General features: G+C 36.7%; 1 protein-coding gene across 7 annotated transcripts in view; it reads left to right on the top strand.

Moving 5' to 3' along the window:
• The window catches only part of Plekhg1 (pleckstrin homology and RhoGEF domain containing G1), a 256,733-nt gene that overhangs the window by 58,319 nt on the left and 177,858 nt on the right, over positions 1 to 20,556 (top strand). For 3 of the 7 annotated variants that reach the window (XM_004856881.3, XM_087193455.1, XM_021237913.2), the window contains exon 2: positions 16,726 to 16,768. The exons of 2 other annotated variants lie outside the window; for them this stretch is intronic. The gene's annotated coding sequence lies outside the window, so the exon portion shown is untranslated. Of the gene's footprint in view, positions 1 to 16,725; positions 16,786 to 20,556 lie in introns of all 7 variants that reach the window. 2 more of the 7 variants (XM_087193456.1, XM_087193457.1) reach the window with 1 other exon arrangement.

Below are 20,556 nucleotides of genomic sequence, written 5' to 3'. Positions count from 1 at the left end.
ATAGGAAAAGGTCCAAAGGTGGAGGGGTGGTGGGAGGGGAAGGGGAAAGGGAAGAACGGAAGGGAAAAATTATGAGAAAGAAAAAAAAAAGGAAACAAAGTCTATGTAAATAGGGAAGGGTGGTGGGGGTGAAGGGAGCATAGGTAATGGGGGAAAACGTAAGAACTAAGATACATCATGTACAGGTACAAACACCCAATGATAAATGTAAATTTATTGTATACCTAAAATATACCAATTAATATATAAATTTTTAAAAAAATTATTTATTTATTTACTAAGTACTGGAGATTGGAGACCAGGTCTTGGCACTAAGCTGAATCCCCAGCCCCTTTCATTTTTTATTTTAAGACAAGATATCACTACTTTGCTATGTTGCTCAGGAAGAACTCAAACTTGCCTTCACCTCCCACAATGCTGAGATTATAGGTATGTGCCACAACGCATGGCTTCCTTTTAAAATAAAACCAAATGTGTGACCCAAATGGCTACAGGGTGGTAAAGAATACTAAATGTGGGAATGTAGTACAGTTTGAGTGTCCCTTATCTGAAATGCTTGAGATCAAGAAGTGCTTTGAGTTGTTTTTTTTTTAATGCTTACATATACATAAAGAAGTATCTTGGGGAGAGGAGCCAAGTCTAAACATAAAATTCATTTATGTTTCATATACACCTTCTACACATAGCGATATTTTTTGATGTGCATGTGTTTTGATAACTGTGGATTTTTCCATTGTTAACATCAAAAAGTTTCAGATTTTGCATTTTTGGCTTAGGGATGCTCAACTTGTATAGTAAAAATGTGTGGCTGAGTGCCTGATGGAGTTGGTGAAATTTTAAACAGTGGTTAGGGAGAAAAAGGGTGAGAAGTTCAAAAGGCACATAATACGCTTTCAATAAATTATCCAGTGCCATGACGACTCCTATAATTGAACCCATTCAAAGCTAACTTGAAAAATGCATAAAGAGGGGCAACAACTTTTGATGAAACTTTTTAAAAAGAAATAAAGTGAATAAAAATATTTAAAATGTCATAACTGAAAGAATAAATTTCTCCATCATTAGAACAAGTAGCTTAAATCTATACATACGGAAAACTTTAATTTTCAACCCTAGACTCTAAGCCTACTTCTGGGAGAAAACTCATTAAAATAATGAAGCAATGAAACAATTGAAGAATAAATCTTGATTGTGTGAAGAATATGGCGAATACTTGGAGAAACATCATCGGTTTCCATTCTTTGGGATTATTATAAACACCAGCAGCTATCTTTGCTTGAGAAAAGCTATGGCTGTAACCGATTTCAGAGTAGAGCGGGAGGCATCTTAGCACACTGTTCTTCCAAGAAGAGCCAGCAGTGTTTTGGAGGGATGCAGAAACTAAAAACACCCCAGGTTGTAGAGTAGTTGAAGGGCTCGTCCCCTGAACAAATAATTAGTTCTCAGTCCAGTTTGATTTGAATATTCAATAGAGCTGTCGCTGGGAGCCAAGGAAATGAAAAAGAGGGCGGAGACGTTCCTAGCCTTGAAGGGCTTCTAACAGAATACTTTGAATTTCACACACATGTTTTATATTATTTCATTAAGTTTACTTCAGTACATTTCAATTAGTTTCCTGGAGAGCAAGTAAATTGCAGCTTTCACTGCCTTTTTTGTTTTGTTTTTTCTTTTTGGAGTTGAGGAGACTGCGTGCTACAACTTTTGCTCTTAATACACGTCACTGAAATGTTTTAATGTCCTGAGCTAACGGAAGGAGAAACTTAGTAGTCTTTTAATTGAAATAAAACATATGAAGGATGAATATTTTAGAAGAATCATAGTTCTGTCGTTTCTTGCTTTGGAATTTGTGAGTCAACTACAATTTTTAGTTCAATATTATCAGGCAATAAGCATCTGCTTTGGTCTCATTTGGTCTTTTAATATATCTTGTCTCGGGTCTCTTCATTTTGCAGGACCAACATCTCAGCCTCCTTGGAGCTGCACTTTTTAAAAAATTTCACAAGTTCAAATATGTTAGTCATCATGATATGCATTTCCAATGAGCTGTGTGCATGATTTTCTTCCTCAGTTGTCAGACTCTGGATTTTTAAGATACATGATTGATTTAACAGCTTTACAGGGAGCGTAAGTACACTCAACTATGTTAAATGGTCATACTAATTTTAAGCTACATACTGATTTCAGGTATGCTTTCAAACCGTTATGTCCCTTAAAATTAGGAAACTTGACCGATGCACAATGATTCAGCAGGGACCCATTAGGTTATTAAATGTATTAAGGCTCCTAATTTTGTGCATTGTACGATGCACATAATAGATTCTGATTGTATGCTTAGTAGTTAACTCACAAAAGGCAGGACTATAGGCCTTTTCTATTTTGGATTTTAAAATGTATTTTAAAGATATATTTTGGGTATTAACAGAGGGCATTCTTAAGTTGAAAGGCATGAAACAATTATTACCTTTATGGTTGAGTTATCATTGTAGATAAGTTAATGGCTTCCTGTGCAAATAATTTTAGAGTCAGCATACCTAAGACTGCGGTTTAGTTCTCTTTAAAGACACGAAAGTTATCTATAGATACAAATCCCTTTTCAGGGTCACTGGACTCATGAAAAGACCACCTATTTTGAAATTTGTATCTAATTAAGCATTTCAGCATGAAATAGCCAGATCATATCATTCCTGGGTTTTTCCTTTTTAAGTGTAATACCTGACACTCCTGAACAGTCACACTTACAGAGTGGGACAGAGGGAGCTGCGTATCTCTGAGTGGCCTCCCCGTGGATGAACTCGGGGTTCCCCAGCAGGGGCTGCGGTGCAGTCTGCTGGCCTGTGGCTGTCATTCACTTGGTTCCCTGGGAGCGTGTTTTGGTTTGCCAGTTCTTCTTCCTCTCGTCCTTTCCTGTGGTCGTTCATTCTTCCCCAGAGCACAAACACTGGCTCTGCACAAAGGACCAGACCTTCCTGTCCTTGGTTTTGTTTAAAAACTTGCTTTCAAATCAGAATTTCGATTTTTTTAAATCCCTTGTTTAATCATTTATACGGTAGTTAGCTTCCTAGGCTTGGAGCTCTAGGTCAGTCTCTTGGAAATATTCTCTCTGTTAAAAGTTAAAAACTTCATCAGTGAGAGTTAACTTACTGTACTCTAAATGGATGTATCACTTTGAAAATATAAATACTTGGGAAAGGGATGAATTAATTAGAAAAACCTCATTCTTCAGTACCATCATTACTAACATCACTGTGTTAGGGTTGGTTGTCACCAACTTCTTTTCTAAGCCATCTGTTGAACCATTGGTCTGAAAAATGAGGATTTTAGCATTCTTCTCTCACCTCTTCTGCCCTAGCCTAAGGCGATAAATCAGCCCCAGTTTACACAGGACATTCCCAGTTTTAGCACCAAAAGTCCCATATCTGGGAACCCCCGAGTCCTAAGATGGTCAGTCACCCTATCTGTAACCTCCTGATTTGCTAGAGTATAATTTTTACAGAGCCATAGTTTAATACATTTGTGATTTTTATTATGGCATAACAGTGTCTTTTCTGTTTTGTCTGGATTGTTTCTAAAAATGTAAAACCAATATACAACTATTATTCACTGTGGACCCAGGCAATATTATTAGATCCATGGAAAAAGAACTCCCATTCTATTAAAATGTATAATGGATATTGGGAAATAGAAAGAAAATGTTCAAATGGGGAGGGGAAGAAGGGAGAGGGGAGGCAGAAAGAAAGGAAGGGACAAGAAAAAATAAGTGGATATAGAAGGAAAAATGGAAACAATGCTTTTGTATGGAGGGAGGGGAGGGGGATTGAGGTGGGGAATGGGAAAAAAAGAGGTGGGAGAAGTGTTGTGTACAGATACAAATTCCCTATGATGACTGCTACCATTATGTAAGTTTAAAATGTACCAATAAATGTTTTACCATTAAAAAAAAAAAAGAACTCCCATTCTGAATTCACCTACTTGAAGGAGATTTTCCCAATAGCTTCATTTCTTTGTAGACACTTCTTTGCTTTTGGATTGTATTTGACTTCTACTAATTTTTTTTTATTCTATGTTGTTCCTTGTTTAGATTTTATTTTAACTCAGTAGGCTATTTGCTTTGAGTAATTCTTCATATACAGTATGCATGGATATTAAGATCTGGTATTACATGTTTTAAAATGTCTGATTTTACCCTCAACCTTAATTGATAATTTCAGTCTAGATTTTAAAAATTTCAGTCTAGATTTAAAATTATCATTCCTCAACATTGAAGGCGTTGTACCTGTGATCCCTGCAATCTAGTGTAGCTGAAAAGTCTATTATGGGGCTGATTCTTGCAGCTTGGTTTGTTTTTTGTGCACATAAATGTGTCTGTTACCTCTTTGCAGTTAGGAATTTTTGCCTTATCCTTAATTCTGAAATTTTACCATGGTGTTTTTTCACTAACTTTTTTGTCTTTATGATGCAGACTTTCTATTTTCATTCAAGATATTCTCTCTCTGCTACTTACCTAGAACTCCAGTAGGTAGATTTTGGACCCTTCAAGTCAATTCTGCATGTGTTACCTACCTCCCTTTTCTTTGTTTTTTGCTGAATGTTCTAGAGATTTTGTTGGCTTAAATTTTTCAGCCTATTGGATGACTTTTTACCAAGTAAATTCTTTTATTTAGTCCATTGGGTTTTCTGTACAGACACTTTTAGTAATCTGAGAATTTTCTCCTTCTTGTTCTTTTTTCCATGAAAGAAGTGTATCTGTGGCTATTGCTCTCTCTTTGAAAGTTATTGTTTTTCACAGATGACCTTCTTGGATTGCTTAGAATTTTCCTTTCCAGACTCAAAAAACACTTGCTTAATTTGTTAATTTTTATTTTATTTTTTATTTATTGTTATTATTTTTTTGGTACCGGGGATTGAACTCAGGTCCTTGTGCTTGCGCAGCAGGCAGCGAAACCACTGAGCTAAATCCCCGGACCTAATTTGTTAATTTTTATATAGAATGTATTTCTGTTTTCCACTAAAGCCTCAGCTCCTGCTAAGTAAATTGTCTTGTGGTTCCTTGGAACTGTTTAGGTTTTTCTGCCTTCCTGTGCTCTCCCAGTGTTTCTCATTGTTTCCTTCTATCTCCCAAGTCTCTCCTAAAGGCAATTGTGATTTCCCTCCTTCTACCCTATTTCCACAGAAGGTTCTGGACCACCCCTGTCAGCCAGAAGCACACTCTCTTTTTCTTCACATTCATTGACCTTTCTTATCATGGCCCCTCCCTTACTCTTGCTGAGCATCACCCCAGCTAAAAAAGATTCCTGAAATGAAGGTAAATAAAGGTGCCAGAAGGACCAGAACATCGTTAGGTTTGGCAGCAGAGGATGGGGAACGCTGTTGGCCAGATGGAAGCGGTCTTGCCAGACCCCTCTTGTGTGAAAAGAGCTATTGGGAGCTTCCATTTCTGCCTCTGATGTAGAAATTTAATTGGATTGAAACTTAATTTTTGAAATTATTTTATGTTCCAAAATTCTTCTAAGAATTAGTCAATAGATGACCAAAATAGAAGCTATTAAAATTCTCTTTATATAGTAGGAAATAAAATTATATAACCTGGATGCATTCCTAAAATTTCTTTGTGGTTTGGCTGCAGTAAATTACTACTTTACTTACAGCTTTTAAAATATATTTAGACTTAAGTTTAAAGAGTGAGAACCACATGTGTAAACATCAATGAATACCATTCTTTTAATGAATGGGGGATGTTATTTATATTCTTTCTTCACTTCCTCTGTAAAGCCCATCTCTTTGGGGAAGGTTTTAGTTTATATTATACTCACCTTAAAAAGTGAAAGGCATTCATTTAAGTGCATTTTCATTCAACCACAAAATTTTCACTGTTGCTACTGAGAAGTGCTTAGTCCAAATCTTTTGAGTACAATGTTTTTAAATTGAACTGTTTTAAAATAACAAATGGCAATATATTCAACACCTAGAGTAGAGAATAGGTATATTTAAGGGATTCAAATAATCCTTATTTTTATTTTCTCTAACTCCTATCTTTATTTTTGCTTTCCTTTGAAAGATCATTTTACGGATAGTGTATCAGTGAAACAGTGGGGCAGGCAGAGGGACAAGAGCAGATTACATGGGGCTTCCTGGGCTGGGCTGAGGAGTCAGGGTTCACCTATTCATTGTTGAGGGACCTTCTGAGGGATTAAAGCAAGGAATGTGAAAGTGTCATGTGTTCACATTTGTCACATATGTACGTGCCAGGATAGAGGTAGAATTAGAGGCAGACCAGGGGAGGAATCGTGTTAGAAGGTAACAGAACCATGGGCCAAGGCAGTAAAGATGGTTCTTGTCCAATTCTGAATTCTTACCCCATATTAATTTGCTGCCATTAAACTAATTTACTGCTTAATTTATAAATACTCCTTTTGGAGCTAGAATGGACCTTGAATGTTTTTATGCAATTCTGTCATTATATATAAAACCTAAGGCCTCACGAAGTAAACCTAAGGCCTCACTTCTTCCATGGACAGGGGATGGGGGGAGTGGTTCTGGATGGTTCAAAGGAGCACACAACCTAATCCTTCTTATGATGGTTCACAGTAGGGTTTAGTCTCCTGTGAGAATCTCAAGTCCCCACCAATCTGACAGGAGGTGGAACTCAGGTGGTGACGTGAACAATGGGGAGTAGCTGGTTCCCAACAGGCCATGGATTGGTACCAGTCCATGACCTGGGGTTTAGGGGGCTCCTCTAGGATCTAGCATCTGCTGGCTGATGACACAGATGTACTCTTTTTTTCTAGTCAGCTTATGGCTGTCTTTTCACAATGACTTAATTCTAATCTTCTCTATTCTTCCCAGCTGTACATTCTTGCCCATCACATTCAAAAGGCAATATGGTCTCTTACTTCTCAGAGAAAATAGAAGTCACCTGAGAATTTAATTGGCCTATGATCTGCCATAAGATCTGCTAACAACCATCATCTTCCTGTTGTTTTTAAAATAGGTGTTCACTCTAGGCCCTGTGTCCTAGTCCCTCCTGTCTTTTTAGGAATACTTTTGATTATTCTTCCTTTTCTAGTACAATAAAAACTTGGTTTGTGAGCAAAATACATTCTGGGAACATGCTTTTAATCCAAAGCACTTGTATACTAAAGTGAATTTCCCCATAAGAAATAATGTAAATAGGGCCGGGGATTTAGCTCAGTGGTTTCGCCGCTTGCTACGCAAGCTCAGGGAACCGAGTTCGATCCCCGGTACCAAAAAAAAAAAATCAGAAATAATGGAAACTCAGATGATTCGTTTCACAACCCCAAAATATTCATGTAAAATTGTTACACTACTTTAATATAATACAAAATAATAAAGAAAATACAACGTATAAAGAAAAAGAGATTAACCTGCACTTACCTTTGAAAACCTTCCTGGCTGGTGTGAGGGAGACAAGAGAGAGGAAGATTATTGACAGTGGTGGTGAACCTATGGCACGTGTGCCACAGCAGGCTGTTTGTTATCATTGAAAGCTCTAAAAGATTCACCATCACTGATGTAGGATGACTTTCACTATCTCTCATGGAATCACTGCTATCTATTGGCTCAATGGAATCTTTTTCTTTTTGTGCAGTTTTAACAAAGGACCTATCCAATGACACTTGCTTTTTCGTCCTTTGGGGGATTTCATAAAAATGTGACATTGCATTGTTACCCAGATTCATCGCTCACTCTACTATGGTCTTACTTGGATGTTGCTTTTCTACAAAATTTTGCACTGTTTCCTACACTTTACACATCTCCTTAATCTCATTTGAAGTGAAGGGTTCCTCTACCTTTTTCTCCTCTTCCTCTGCAGATGAGCTCTCCTCCATAGCCTCTTGCTCTTGCGAGATGATCATGCACAATCCCTCAGAGAGAGAGAGACAGACAGAGAGAGGTAGAGAGACAAGAACCATTGGCTCTGTGATCATGTGATGTTTAACCTCACATACTACTCGTATTGTAAGACATCGATCATTTATTAAGCTAAAATGTATTAGAAATGTTTGTTCGTCTTGCAGAATACTCACAGAGCAAGTTACTTGCAATCTAATCTTTACTGTATTTTGAATCCCTTCTTCTCTAAAAATCTCTGTCTGGTCAATATTTATATCTCATCCAGACTCTCCAAATGAAACCCTGCCCTGAATACTTGCCCCTCTCTAGCTCTTTGAAGTTCCTTCTTCCAGGCCTTGTCTGTGGCACACAGCATTGCACTCTTCAGCCTGGAAGGTTTCTACTCGAGCCCTCACAGTTCACAAAGCAGCTCTCACAGAAGTTGGCAATGACCTCGTGCCACTAATTCCCATGAGCACGTTTCATTGGGTTATTCATTTAACAGTTACTTGTGAGCTGCCACCATGTGCTGGGCATTGGCATGCTGCAGTGCACAAAGAAATGGGGCCCATGTGGACTAATGAGGAGACAGCTGCTAAGCACGTACCTAGAGTTGCTGCATATTTAGACCCAAAAGCACAATTCTAGCTGTTTTTATGGAAGTAGGTACTATATTTCAGTTTTTTAGTAGGTACTGGTATTTCCATATCATAACAAAATAGGAGGCAACATATTCCCTAGCACACCTATAAAATAGAAGTATTGCCCTTTTTTTTTTTTTTTTTTTTGGTACTGGGGATCAAATCGGGTCGTTGTGCTTGCTGGGCAGGCAGCGGAACCACTGAGCTAAATCCTCGGCCCTGTATTGCCCTTTTGTCTGGATTTAACCTTAATATCACATGACCAAATGCCCATGCTTTTATATATGCTCAAGTATCTGGGCTAATCTTGCTCATACCACAGAGTTAGAAATTAGAAATCAAATACATGTATTTAAATAAAACTTACTCTAAAATAAGTGGACCACATTTAATGTAATCTAAACTGGAAAATAGTTTAGAGAAAATCCTAATGGTTTCCTGTGAAGGAGACTAAAAATACGCAGAAAGGGTGATCTGTGAAGTTCAGGTTCCCCAGAATATTTTTGAGATGGTAATCGTACTAAGTTTTGAGCATTTTTAAGATCAGCAAAATGACTGTGTCAGTACACACTAGATATGCTAATGAAAGTTTAATAAAAGTTAAAACAGTTTGCTTTAGTAGAGATTAAAATTGCCAAGGTTTCTTTGCATGTGTCAATTTTTATCCTCCTTTCCTCATGGGCTACATTATTCAATTTTAACATTTCCCCTCTTTTTGAAAGTAAAAACAGTCCACATTCACAAAACTAGAGATTTCCAGGAAGTATGGGTTGTTGTACTGCCAAGGAACATGTAGATTAATAAATCACTATTTGGTAGTAACTGTACAGCATTTTATTAGAAGTCAGCCCTCTGTATTCATGTTTCTTTTTTTCCCCCAATCCTGAAAGCTCATTGAAATGTTCTGAAGATAGATGCTAAATAAAAACTCTGTGGTATATTTGGTGGTTCATTTTTTTAAAAAAAAACCTGATATGTCAAAATTTATTTTCTTGACTGATGTAGAAAGGTTAAAAAATGCCTTCAGTAAAAAGAAATTACCTTTCTAAATATAACATTTACAAATGATGGAATAGTTTTTTCCATATGTTGTCTGAATAAAAGTAATGTTTTTACAGAGGTTTTATATAAAGTCCATTTTCACAATTAAATAGGTGAATACAAATTCAGATGGTTAAAGCTATCTCCCACAATATTAGTTTATTAAGAAACCAGCAAAAGGAACCTGGTATTTTCTGTTTATCTTCCAAATCCATTTTACTTTTGAGATAGACCAACTTTTCATAAACTCCTGAATTCTGCTCATTTTAAGGGAATTTCACTGTGTTCACTAACATTGTTCCTCTCCACTACTTGGTCCTATATTCTAAATTGCTTAAAATCATTGATCTAGATTGAAAAGCTTTTGAACTTTATGAAGGGTAGTGTTTATGAAATGTTCCTGCTAAGAAAATGCGTATCAATTTCTGTGGCTTCATCCATTTTACTATGTGTAGAATCTGCCAAACCTTCCTCATTTTCGTAGCCACCTGCCTTCTCCTCACTCTTGTCTGTACTTGCTAATTGGAAAGGCTTGCCTTACTCATAATAGTTCTCCACTGGTGTGCTACCAAGCTCCAGATGTTAATATTAGAGTTGTATTATTTTCATGCTTTCACAAGCATGCTGTATAATTGCAGCTTCCGTCTTACAAGAAAAAGAAAATGTTCTTTGTCCTTTTATTTTTATAACATTTTTGTACATTTCATTTTTTAGTTTTTCTTTCTTTTTAGGCTAATATTAATAACCCTTGTAGAAAAGCAGGAACCATTTTACAAGGACTCTTTTCCAGTAATAACAAAAATAAGATCCCAAGAAATACATCTAATGAGATATCTGAGAGACCTTTGTGGAGAAAATAACTTTAACTGAAAAAAATGTAAGGAGCTTAATCTGAAGGGGAGTATAATAGGTTCATAGATAACCTCATTATTTAAAGATATCAATTCTCACACATACTAGTACAATACAGTCCCAAGAAAGCCAATATATTTTTGGTGGAATTTAGGATAATCCTAAAATTTATATAGAAGAGCAAAGATCCATAAATAGCCAAAGGAATCCTGAAGAAGAAATAGGTAGAAGGATTTAACAATATATATGTATAGATAGATAACGATGTAATGCTACACCCACAGTAATTTAGTCATTTACCTATTTTGGCAGTAGGAGTAAGTAATTAGACTAATAAAATAGTAGTCCTGAAATAGGACCACATTTATATAGAAACTTAATACATGACAGAGCTGAATTGCAAATCAGTGAAAAGGATAAATTAATAAATGATGCTGGAATAATTGCTTATCATTATGGAAAAAATGAAAATGTATCCCCGTCTCACATCAGATATAGTAATCAGTTTCAAATGGATCAAGGACTTAAATGTGAAATAATTATAAAGTTTTTAAAAATAAACAGATGAATATCTTCATATCCTTGGGTTAGGAAAAGAATTTTTAAAACAAGACTGCAAAGTCATTAAACCACAAAGAGATATATGTAACTGTATCACATTTAAGACCTCCTTTTGTCATGTGAGACTGAAAATAAACCATACCCTATAATAGACATTAAGAGCTCCTATTTGTCAAGTGAAACTGAAGATAAACCATACTCCACAATAGACATATGGATTTACAGATTGAAGAATATGTAATTAACTCTGACAAATTCATAAGAAAAAGATAACCTAATAGACAAATGGGCAGAAAATCTGAATGAAGTTTTTCACAGGGAAAGAAATATGAGCGGCCAATAACATGAAAATATGCCCCCAACTTCATTGGTAATTAGGAAAGTGCAAATTTAAACCACAGTAATACCATTTCACACTGCTTAGAATAGCTATATTAAAATTTTATAGTATCAAGTGTTGGCCATAAAAATGGAGCACTATCATATCTGTGGTCCATCACTGACAGAAATGTCATTATATAGTGTGTGACTGTAAATATATCACAGATTATCCAATAAAATCCATCAGTGCGAGCAACTGCATAATTAGCAAAACAACATGGAGGGACTTCACATACATAATACTGAGTAGAGGACAGTAAATCACAGTGAGGTTTGCATAAGCCTGTTTTGTAAGTTCATAATATACAAAATTTGATCCAGATGAGATTCCTCCATGTTGGCTCATTCTCCAGGTCCCATAGATTGGCAGTAGCTCCAGCCTCTGAATCCTTTCTTGTTCACATCTAAGAGGAGCAGAAAAAGGTCTGTTTCCTTTCTAATAAAAATTAGGTATCATTGGCTCCGCTTGGCTCAACCATGTGCCCATCCATGAACCAATCACAGCAACTAGGGGATGAAACATGATGAATGCTGTAATCTACTTAGTATCCTGGAAGTAGGGCAAAGGAGAGGAAGATGCTGGTTTGGGTGCCAGGAGGGTAGGTAGATGCCGGGCTTCTAAAACAGCAGTTTTAAACCCACTTAGTAGAAATCAATTTTATTACACATTACATTGTTACTTGCTTCTGGTCTATGAATAGTATAAAGCAGCTCCAGAGAGAGCAGGTAGAAGCAAGAAAGGAGATTTTTATGTTGCAGTAGACCCAGTGTCACAAGTTATGTAGCTAGCATTCCCACATCAGAAGGGATAGATGGGGGGTGACACCTCATCATGGCAGGAATGGGCAGAAGCAGGAATCTAATCCTTACGGAGAATCTTTAAGTCACATGATCAAATTTTATATCCCCTCAAACACACTCACTTTATGTTTGTCTACTTGACCATCTGTGTTACTGATTTAAAGAATACTTTGTAGAAACTAAAGGAAGTAGCATTGGTAGATTTTTCTATTTTTGGTTTTGTTACTGTTACATATCGATCTGTTCTGCCATTTCTGATAGACTGGATTAGGCAGATTTCCACTCTCTTCATGTTCATATGTTTTACGCAAGAAAGAAAGACACATTTTATGCTAAACAACAATTCCCTGTGGCTCCTTACAACAAATAACTGACATTTTATGGGAATTTTTGCACAGTCATTATCATAAGTAGAACTATTACTATCAGAAAGAAATGACTTTAAGTCATTTCTTGTTTAAGCCATGCCAGACTGAGACTGGTAAAAACTGCTTTTAAGCCAGACATGGTGGCACATACCTGTAATCTCACACTTTGGAGACTGAGGCAGGAGGATTGCAAGTTTGAGGCCCACCTGAGCAAATTAGTAACTTAGCACGACCTGTCTCAAAATACAAAAACAAAAAGGGCTGTGGATATAAGTTGGTGCAAAGGCCCAGGGTTTAGTTCCCAGTTCCACACACACAAAAAACTGTAGAGATGGGAAGGGGTTCTAGGGATGGAAGGAGACAGGAGAACAGGGAGGGGAAGGGGAAGCAAAAACGATTAAAATGTGATATGGATATGAACACATTTCCCAAGGTGAATGCCGTTATTATGTATCACAAACATACACTAATAAAAAAGAAACTAAAAAAAAAAGAAGAAGAAGAACCTGATTTTACCTAGTCACATAATAAAACAGGCCTTTTGTTTTGTCCAACATATAAAAATAGAAGCTGGTCCCATAATAAGTAATTTTATTAACATTCATTCTGGAATAACTAGATGTGATCTTAATAATTTTTGTCACAAAGCTTATAGTCTCTCTTCTCACAGGGAGTGTTTGTCTAAAATGAAAGGTGAGCTTATTTTAGACACTGTAGCTAAAAGTACATGGTGCTATATTGGACTTGCGTCTCTTTTTTACAAAACCAACTGGACATTTTATTTATTTTTATACTCAAGCTCACATTTGTTGCCTTTTGCCTATATAACCTATTTTAAACATCACCTTTCTTGTACTCCAGACTATAAGCTTAGCATTGTTCTTTGGCCAAAAGTAATAAAATGTGACCCATTTCACCATGATCCAGTGAAGTGCAATCAGCATTTTCTTTACACAGATATAACAGTGATGGCTATTTTATAACATTCCTAACCTTCAGAAGTGTAATGAAGTTTTGCTTTGTTTTTTTTTTACATCAAATTCTATTTGTATTTAATGCCATAAGTACACTACATTAGTGGATTGTTCATTTAAGGCTAGATAATCAAATATTCCTAATGGTTTTTTTCTAAAAATCCTATATTGAATTTACAGAACCACCTGAGGTTCTCAAGTATTCAACTATAAATAAGCATTGCTGAGTATAAAGCTCTCTTGCTATTCTCATATTCCTATAATGACGAAAAATACCAGTTCATTGGTTTACCACATATTGAATTTCCTATTTAATGCTTTTTTTATTTAAAAAAGCTACATTTATACTTTTCAGCATTTATGAGGAAATTATTGTTCTAACCTAAAGATTTTCTTAAATGTTTTTTATATAGATTGTTTACTATAAGCACAATTTTCCTGAACATAATCTGTTTTCAGATTGTCTCCATTTTCATTTGTTTGTGACTAGGCATTGTTGCCACTGGACAGAAATCATTCATTTTTATATATTGTGTGTCAAATCATCTTGTGACACTGACACCATTTCCAGAAGGTTTTAAAGCATATTTCTCTTGAGTTTCCTAAGTACTCAATCTTGTCACCTGCTTATGATGGTAATTTGGTTTGTTCATTTCTTCGCCCTATTACTATGTAAGCATCAATTTTTAAGCTCATTTTTCTGTATTTGTAGTATGTTTAAATGGCACACAATTGTACATATTTATGGGATACAGAGTGATGTGAGATATATATATATATATATATATAGAGAGAGAGAGAGAGAGAGAGAGAGAGAGGCTCTATATATACCTTATATAATGATCAGACCATAGGCTAGGGATTTAGCTCAGTAGTGGTGCCACCTATCTCACAAAGCGCAAGGTCCTGAGTTCGATCCTTGGCACCCCCCCAAAGATGATGTTAATGATCAGACCAGGATAACTGGTAATGTCTGTCACCTCAAACATTTATCATTTCTTTATATTAGAAACATTCAGAATCCTGTCTACTGCTCTTTTGAAAAAGTCCATGAATTGTTGTCAATCAGTGTTATCCTACTATGCCACAGGACATTGGAAGTTACTCCTCCTATCCAGTTACACCTGTATTCGCTGCTGGTCCTGTTCCCCACCCTTTCCTGTTCTGACAGCACTTTGCTACTCTCTGCTTCTCTAAGATAACCCTTTCAGCTTCTGAATAGATGTGAGAACATGTAGTGTTTGTCTTTCTGTGCTTGCATATTTAATTTTACTTCTTACTTTTCGGTTGATTTTAGATCCTTTTTTTAAATTGTGGTAAGCCATCCTTCTAGTTTCAGGTTACTGAAAGAGTATCAGATACAGGTTTTTAGTTTATCATGTGGCATGTTATTCAGCACCTTCAAAGACGTGAGTGTGTATAAATCTTTTGTGATCTATGGATGGGGCATAATTGTTCTCTAATGATGTGTCATATATTAAAAATTGGATTTTCTAAACACTGTGTCTTCCTGGACTTACATCTTGTCTAAATTAGACAAGTCTCTTTCTTTTCTCTCTTTGTGCCTTACCAAGTTTGGTTATCAGATTTCTATTAGAGTTATCAAACAAACTAGACAGCTTTATTTTTTTTCTATATCCTAAAAGCTCTTTACATAGTTTGGGAATTACCTAATCCTTGAAGTAACTACACACACTAGTTTCTCAGCCTTTATATTTTGGGTTCAACTTGGATCATTATGTGTCACATTAGAAAGCTGTTTCCACTGAGATGTTCGAATGTATTCTCAAGGATATTTTTATAGAGTACTCTTAATTTTTCACTCTTTTCAATTTCTGTGATACATTACTTGAATAATTTTAGGTTCATGTTGGATCTTAAAACTAGATTTACCAAAAACTATGAGGTGTTTCAATTTGCAATGAACCAGCTTTTATTTTTTAAAATATCGATATCATGAGTTTCTGCTTTTATTTCCATTTCTATATTTATAATATAGTTATTGCTGTTTTCTAACTTAACGCTATCTAAATATTTAGTTTATTTCTTTGTTCTCTCTAAATTAAAAAAAACAACAAATTACTAGTCATAAATGAAACAGCTTTTATTTTACTCCCCATAAACAAAATAAAATTAGGTCACTTTTACTACCTATTCCTACTTATCCCTCCATTTTTAACAACAAGCAAAATTTCTCACTTGGTTGGAGCTAGATATCATAGTGAAGTTTTTATTAGGTTTTTTCAGTTGAAAGCTTATACTCTCTTTGGACAGTTTTCACAATATTATAAAATTATAATATCTTTTGTCCCTCTGTTCCCTTCTTCAATGCTATTCTGTAACTGTTCTTTTACTCTAATGTTTTTGATTGATCCTTCAGTCAACTGGAATATTTTTGAGAGACTTCATAAAGATACAAAGCTGATAAATTTCTGGCGTATTTGTTTTTCTTTTAAAACTCTTCAAACATTGAAATGCCTGTGGTTCTTTTTTTTTTTTTCCTCTCTAAAATAATGAAGGGAGGGCAGAGGATTTAGCTCAGTGGTTCCGCCGCCTGCCTCACAAGCTCAAGGACCCAAGTTCGATCCCCGGTACCAAAAAAAAAAAAAATAGTGAAGGGAGAAACTGTGACCTCATATCTTAGCAAATGTAAGCACCCCCACCCCACCCCTACACCATGAGCTCCACTCACTGTCTTGCAAAGACAGAAGCCAAGAGGAATCCCGGGCACAGTCAAGAAGAACTCAGGGATAGAGCAGCCATGGCCTTAGAAAGTTGTCTCCATCCTGTGGAAGACTTGTGTTTGAGAGACAGGAATTCTGTGGTGGAGTCTGAAGTCATTACTCTACTTCCACTGCCCTGCTTCAGGGCCACAGGTTCATCTCTCCTCCATTAGGGAAAATTCTTCCTGGCTTCAGGAAAGTCCTTGGACCTTGTTGTTTTCAGAGCCATTGAAAGTTTGAGTCTTTTGAATTTTCAAGTATCTCAAGGGAAAGGGAAGAATCAAAGATGATTGGATATCAGTGACTTTCTAACACCACATCCTGTAAGTCTTTTGTTTTTTCATTCATTTTTTTATGAGTAAGTCTATTATAGATGAGCTATGGTATTTCCCTAGGAAAATTCTGGCCTTTTTTTATATCCAGTCTTCTTTTTGCTGCTTAAAATTAGCCCTAATATCTCATCCATGTTCTATTATCATAATTCTAAACTTATATTTAAAGAAAGCTACTTTTTTTTGTATTTCTACTGTAGGTAAAGACTGATGTTAGAAGTTGTGGATGAAGACATTGAAAAGGTGAGCTTCTACTATAAGTGAGTCATCTGCATTTTTTTTTTACGGCTTAAGTATGAAATTTTTTAAAGGTTAATAGTTAGGTTTATTGGGTATTTATTGTATAAATACACCTACAGGTCTATTTTTCTGTTTTCAGGTTTTTTGAAAACAGGAAACTGTTTTGGAAGGCAGAATAACAAATATTGTTACCAAGGATGGAAAATAAAAGAAAAATGCATATAACATACACAAAGCATAAACCCAGGGTCAGAAAGAGTCCACCATAGCACCACCATTTGAGGGTCATTTGGTCCTGTTGGCCTACTAAGGGCTAAAGACTTTAGTCTTTCTTTTAGGTGAACATTTAAATGCTATTCATTGGTCAGGAAAGTTCTGTCTGTCCTTTTTAACTTCTTTTTCTTCAAGGTTTAAAATCTCATTCTGATTCTGTGGTGGCAGTGCTTGAAAAACCACAATGAACAATCAAAGGCAAAGGAAGGAAGGGAACATGCCCTTCTGTGAGGTCCAGACACTCATTTTTCTGTTTCTTTCCTAAGCACTTTAATGTGTCCTACTCTGACCATGGTATTAGCTATTTGTCAAGACCCCAAATGGTGAAGTAATGATGCTTACTTGTATTATTAGATGCTTAGTAAAGTAGCCAGAATACATGAGGAAAGTCTGGCTGGTACGCATAGTGTTATCACATCTTACTGGAAAAAAAGTTTTATATTTCAATTTTGTACCAGAACTACTTTTTTAAAAAACAGACAGTAAAATAAAAACAAACTGAAAAGGCTGTGTGTAATCACACATTAGTCTTGTTATCTTAACTTTCAAAATAATGATAACTTCATCTGAATCATAAATAGTCGATACACTGAATTATTCTCAAAACACTAAAACTTACTACAAAGACAAACGGGGTATTTCATTGGAGTAAAGGTTGTTTTGCTTGTGTCAGAGTTCATCAGTGTTTTGTTAACTGGTTAAACAATGGTTTTCCTCCTCTGCTCTTCATTACTGACAGGAAAGTCCCTTAAGTTCTTTTGATTAGTTTATGTCTAGAATGCTGAGTAGCTTAAAATCAGGACACTGTGGTCTGGCGCTGACTTATCGTTAGCTGATTTAGCCATGGTGTTCAGGGCCAAGGTAGATGTAGTCCACATCGTAGACTGTGAAGATTTTTTAATTTTAATTTCTTTTAAAAGCAAAGGGAAACAGCTGAATCTGATAATGAATATATAGTGTGGAACCTAGCCTGGATTACATTTGTTGCAATACCAGTGCAGTTGTAAAGTATAATTTTAAATGTGTTTTATGGTGAAGGGGGTCCATGAAGGGCCAGCGCCCATTGGAGTTGTCACATGGCCCCACAGTTACACTGGGGTGTGCAGGAGAGTCATTTAAGGCATTTATTTTCTTAAAAAATAGTAGATAGTTTCTTTTTCTTTTTAGTAGTGATTTTGTTCTCTATAAATGACTCCATAAATATGAATACTCCTCAGAGAGATGCACAATTCTACCTACAAGGAAAGAGAAATGACATATGCTTAGGTTAGACAGCTATGGTTATTCATTGTATTTTCTTAAAATCAACTATTTTTCCCTCTAGATACCTACTAATATTCTGTTGGTTTTGAAATATGACAGAGAAAATAAGGGAAAGGGAAGCCAAGTTTGACTCATGGGTTTTGTCCCCTGAGCTGCCTGGGGGTCCCGATCCCAGAGCAACCAGGTAGGACTGGCTGTTCCTCCCTCTCTGGCAGGGTGCAGGCTGCTCCTTCTTCCTCAGCTGTTCATCTGTATGACTGAGTGTAAACATTTGCAGTGACTGTGACTCATTTAGTTTTGTTTGTTTGCAAAGCCATGATCTAGTTTTGGAGAAAATATTTTTGTTCGTCTTCAATGTCAGCAAGTCTCTACATTAAGCACAGAATATCTTTTGAATGTTGCTTGTTGATTTAAAGCAAGCATGTTGCCTGTCTGAAGCATTTCTCTTTCAAATATAAACTCTCTGAGGACCAGACCTTTGGCTGTTTTGTTTGCTGCTACAGACTTTAGGAAAAGACAGACGTATAAATAAGAAAAGCTCCAATGTTTGCTGGAAGAATTTCCTCCTTTACAAAACTCAGGTTGAAATGCCCTGATATTGCCCTGCATATGTAAGAAGACTGCTGAACCTTTTGCTTTCAGATGGCAGGTGTCTTGGCATGTACGCAAAAATGTGTATAGTACCTAAGCAGGTACTTATCCACAAGCTACAGATGGGAGCTGTCCTGACTTAGCAAGTCAGCTTATGTGCTGATACTGCAAAGCCAGTGGGTGACACTATCAAATTAAGTGAAGAATGCAAAAAAAAGATACTTGAGGTGAGTGCTTCTATCTCCAGCTATTGAAGATCTAAGACTAGAGTTATACTGAAGAAAAAAAAGAAAGAAAAAAATCAGCTTACCTTAATTACTATAACTAGGTTAGGTAGTCCTAACTTACAGAACCTTTTTTCCCCTGTACTGGGGATTGAACCTAGTGCTTTGGCACTGAGCCACATCCACAGCCCTTTTTAATTTTTTTATTTCGAGAGAGGGTCTTGGTAAGTGGTCCAGCCTAGGCTTGAATTTATAATCCTACTGCCTCACAGTATGCTGGGATTAGAGGCATGCACCACCATGCCTGGCTTAGAAACTTTTGAATCATTGGAGCTGTGAAGGCCTGTTTTACATAGAGTATTGGTTTGTTCACCTCAGAGGAACTAGAAATGCATTCTTTTTCTGTTAGTATGGTGCATGTGGGTGGGTGGGTGTGTCTCCTCAGCTTTGAGACTATACATTTTTCAGGTATCACAAAAAGCACAGAGAGATAGGTGATTTTTGAAGAATAAAATCCTCCCTATATTTTATTCTGTGTGCCTTTCTGTCCATGATTCCCCCTACCCTGGTTCTTTGATGAAAAGGATTCAGGGCAGAGCTGTTGTTTAGAGTGCGTTGTGCAGGACGGCTGGAGGGCCAGAAAGGTGCCCATTAGCTTTGAGGTGTGATACCAGGCACTGCAGTGTTGTGAGCATCCGGATCTTTACTCTTCTTACTAGAATTTTCTGAGTCCCTTACACTATTGAGTCAAGTACCAGAACAGTGGAGAGCTTGTTAGTAAAGATGCCAAAGATTAGAAATGACAAATTTCCTGTCCTGGATTTTGCTCTTACAGAGCCCAGCGTGCTCTGTGACCTGGCTGTGACCCTCCCAGGGCCCATTCTTCTCCGGAGAGGAAGCACCACTCCAGAGTTTTCCCCTATCCCTCTCTGAGCTGCTCTTACTACTCTTCAGCATCAGCAGAATCACACACTGAGCCTACCCCAAGCCAGTAGATGCTTTCCTGGTACCCTGAAAGCATAGAGTCTCAAAGCTGAAGGCTTTCTGGCATTGGCATATTGTGGCTTTCTACCCCCTACACTTAGGAACAGCATGGTAAAGGGCTGCTCAGGACACTGTACCACTCTTCATGGGTGTCTCAGGTGACCTTGCTTCTGAGCCCCAGGGCCCTGCAGGTTCCTTGCTCAGAGCGGATAGATTTGTTGGAAGGCAACTAATAGATGAATGATCAGTGGTTACAACATTAATGATTTACATTGTGAATCATTGTAGCTTGCTGTATTGAGCTAGATGTTGCTAATAATGCAACCATCTGGTGGAATTCTTGGCAGTGTGCTAGAGCACAGGGACTTAAGTGCAGTGTGTAATCTTTAAAAAGTCATTGAAGTGCTTTCTTTCCATTGCTTCCATTGCAGAATCCTGATTATCTCTTGACATGGT

Source organism: Heterocephalus glaber, unplaced genomic scaffold (assembly GCF_053883595.1).
Source record: "Heterocephalus glaber isolate CG9 unplaced genomic scaffold, H.glaber_assembly_v1.0 deba00001593, whole genome shotgun sequence".
NCBI lineage: Eukaryota > Metazoa > Chordata > Mammalia > Rodentia > Bathyergidae > Heterocephalus > Heterocephalus glaber.
The sequence above is the reverse complement of the archived record's forward strand: the minus strand, read 5'-3'. Positions and strand labels throughout refer to the sequence as shown.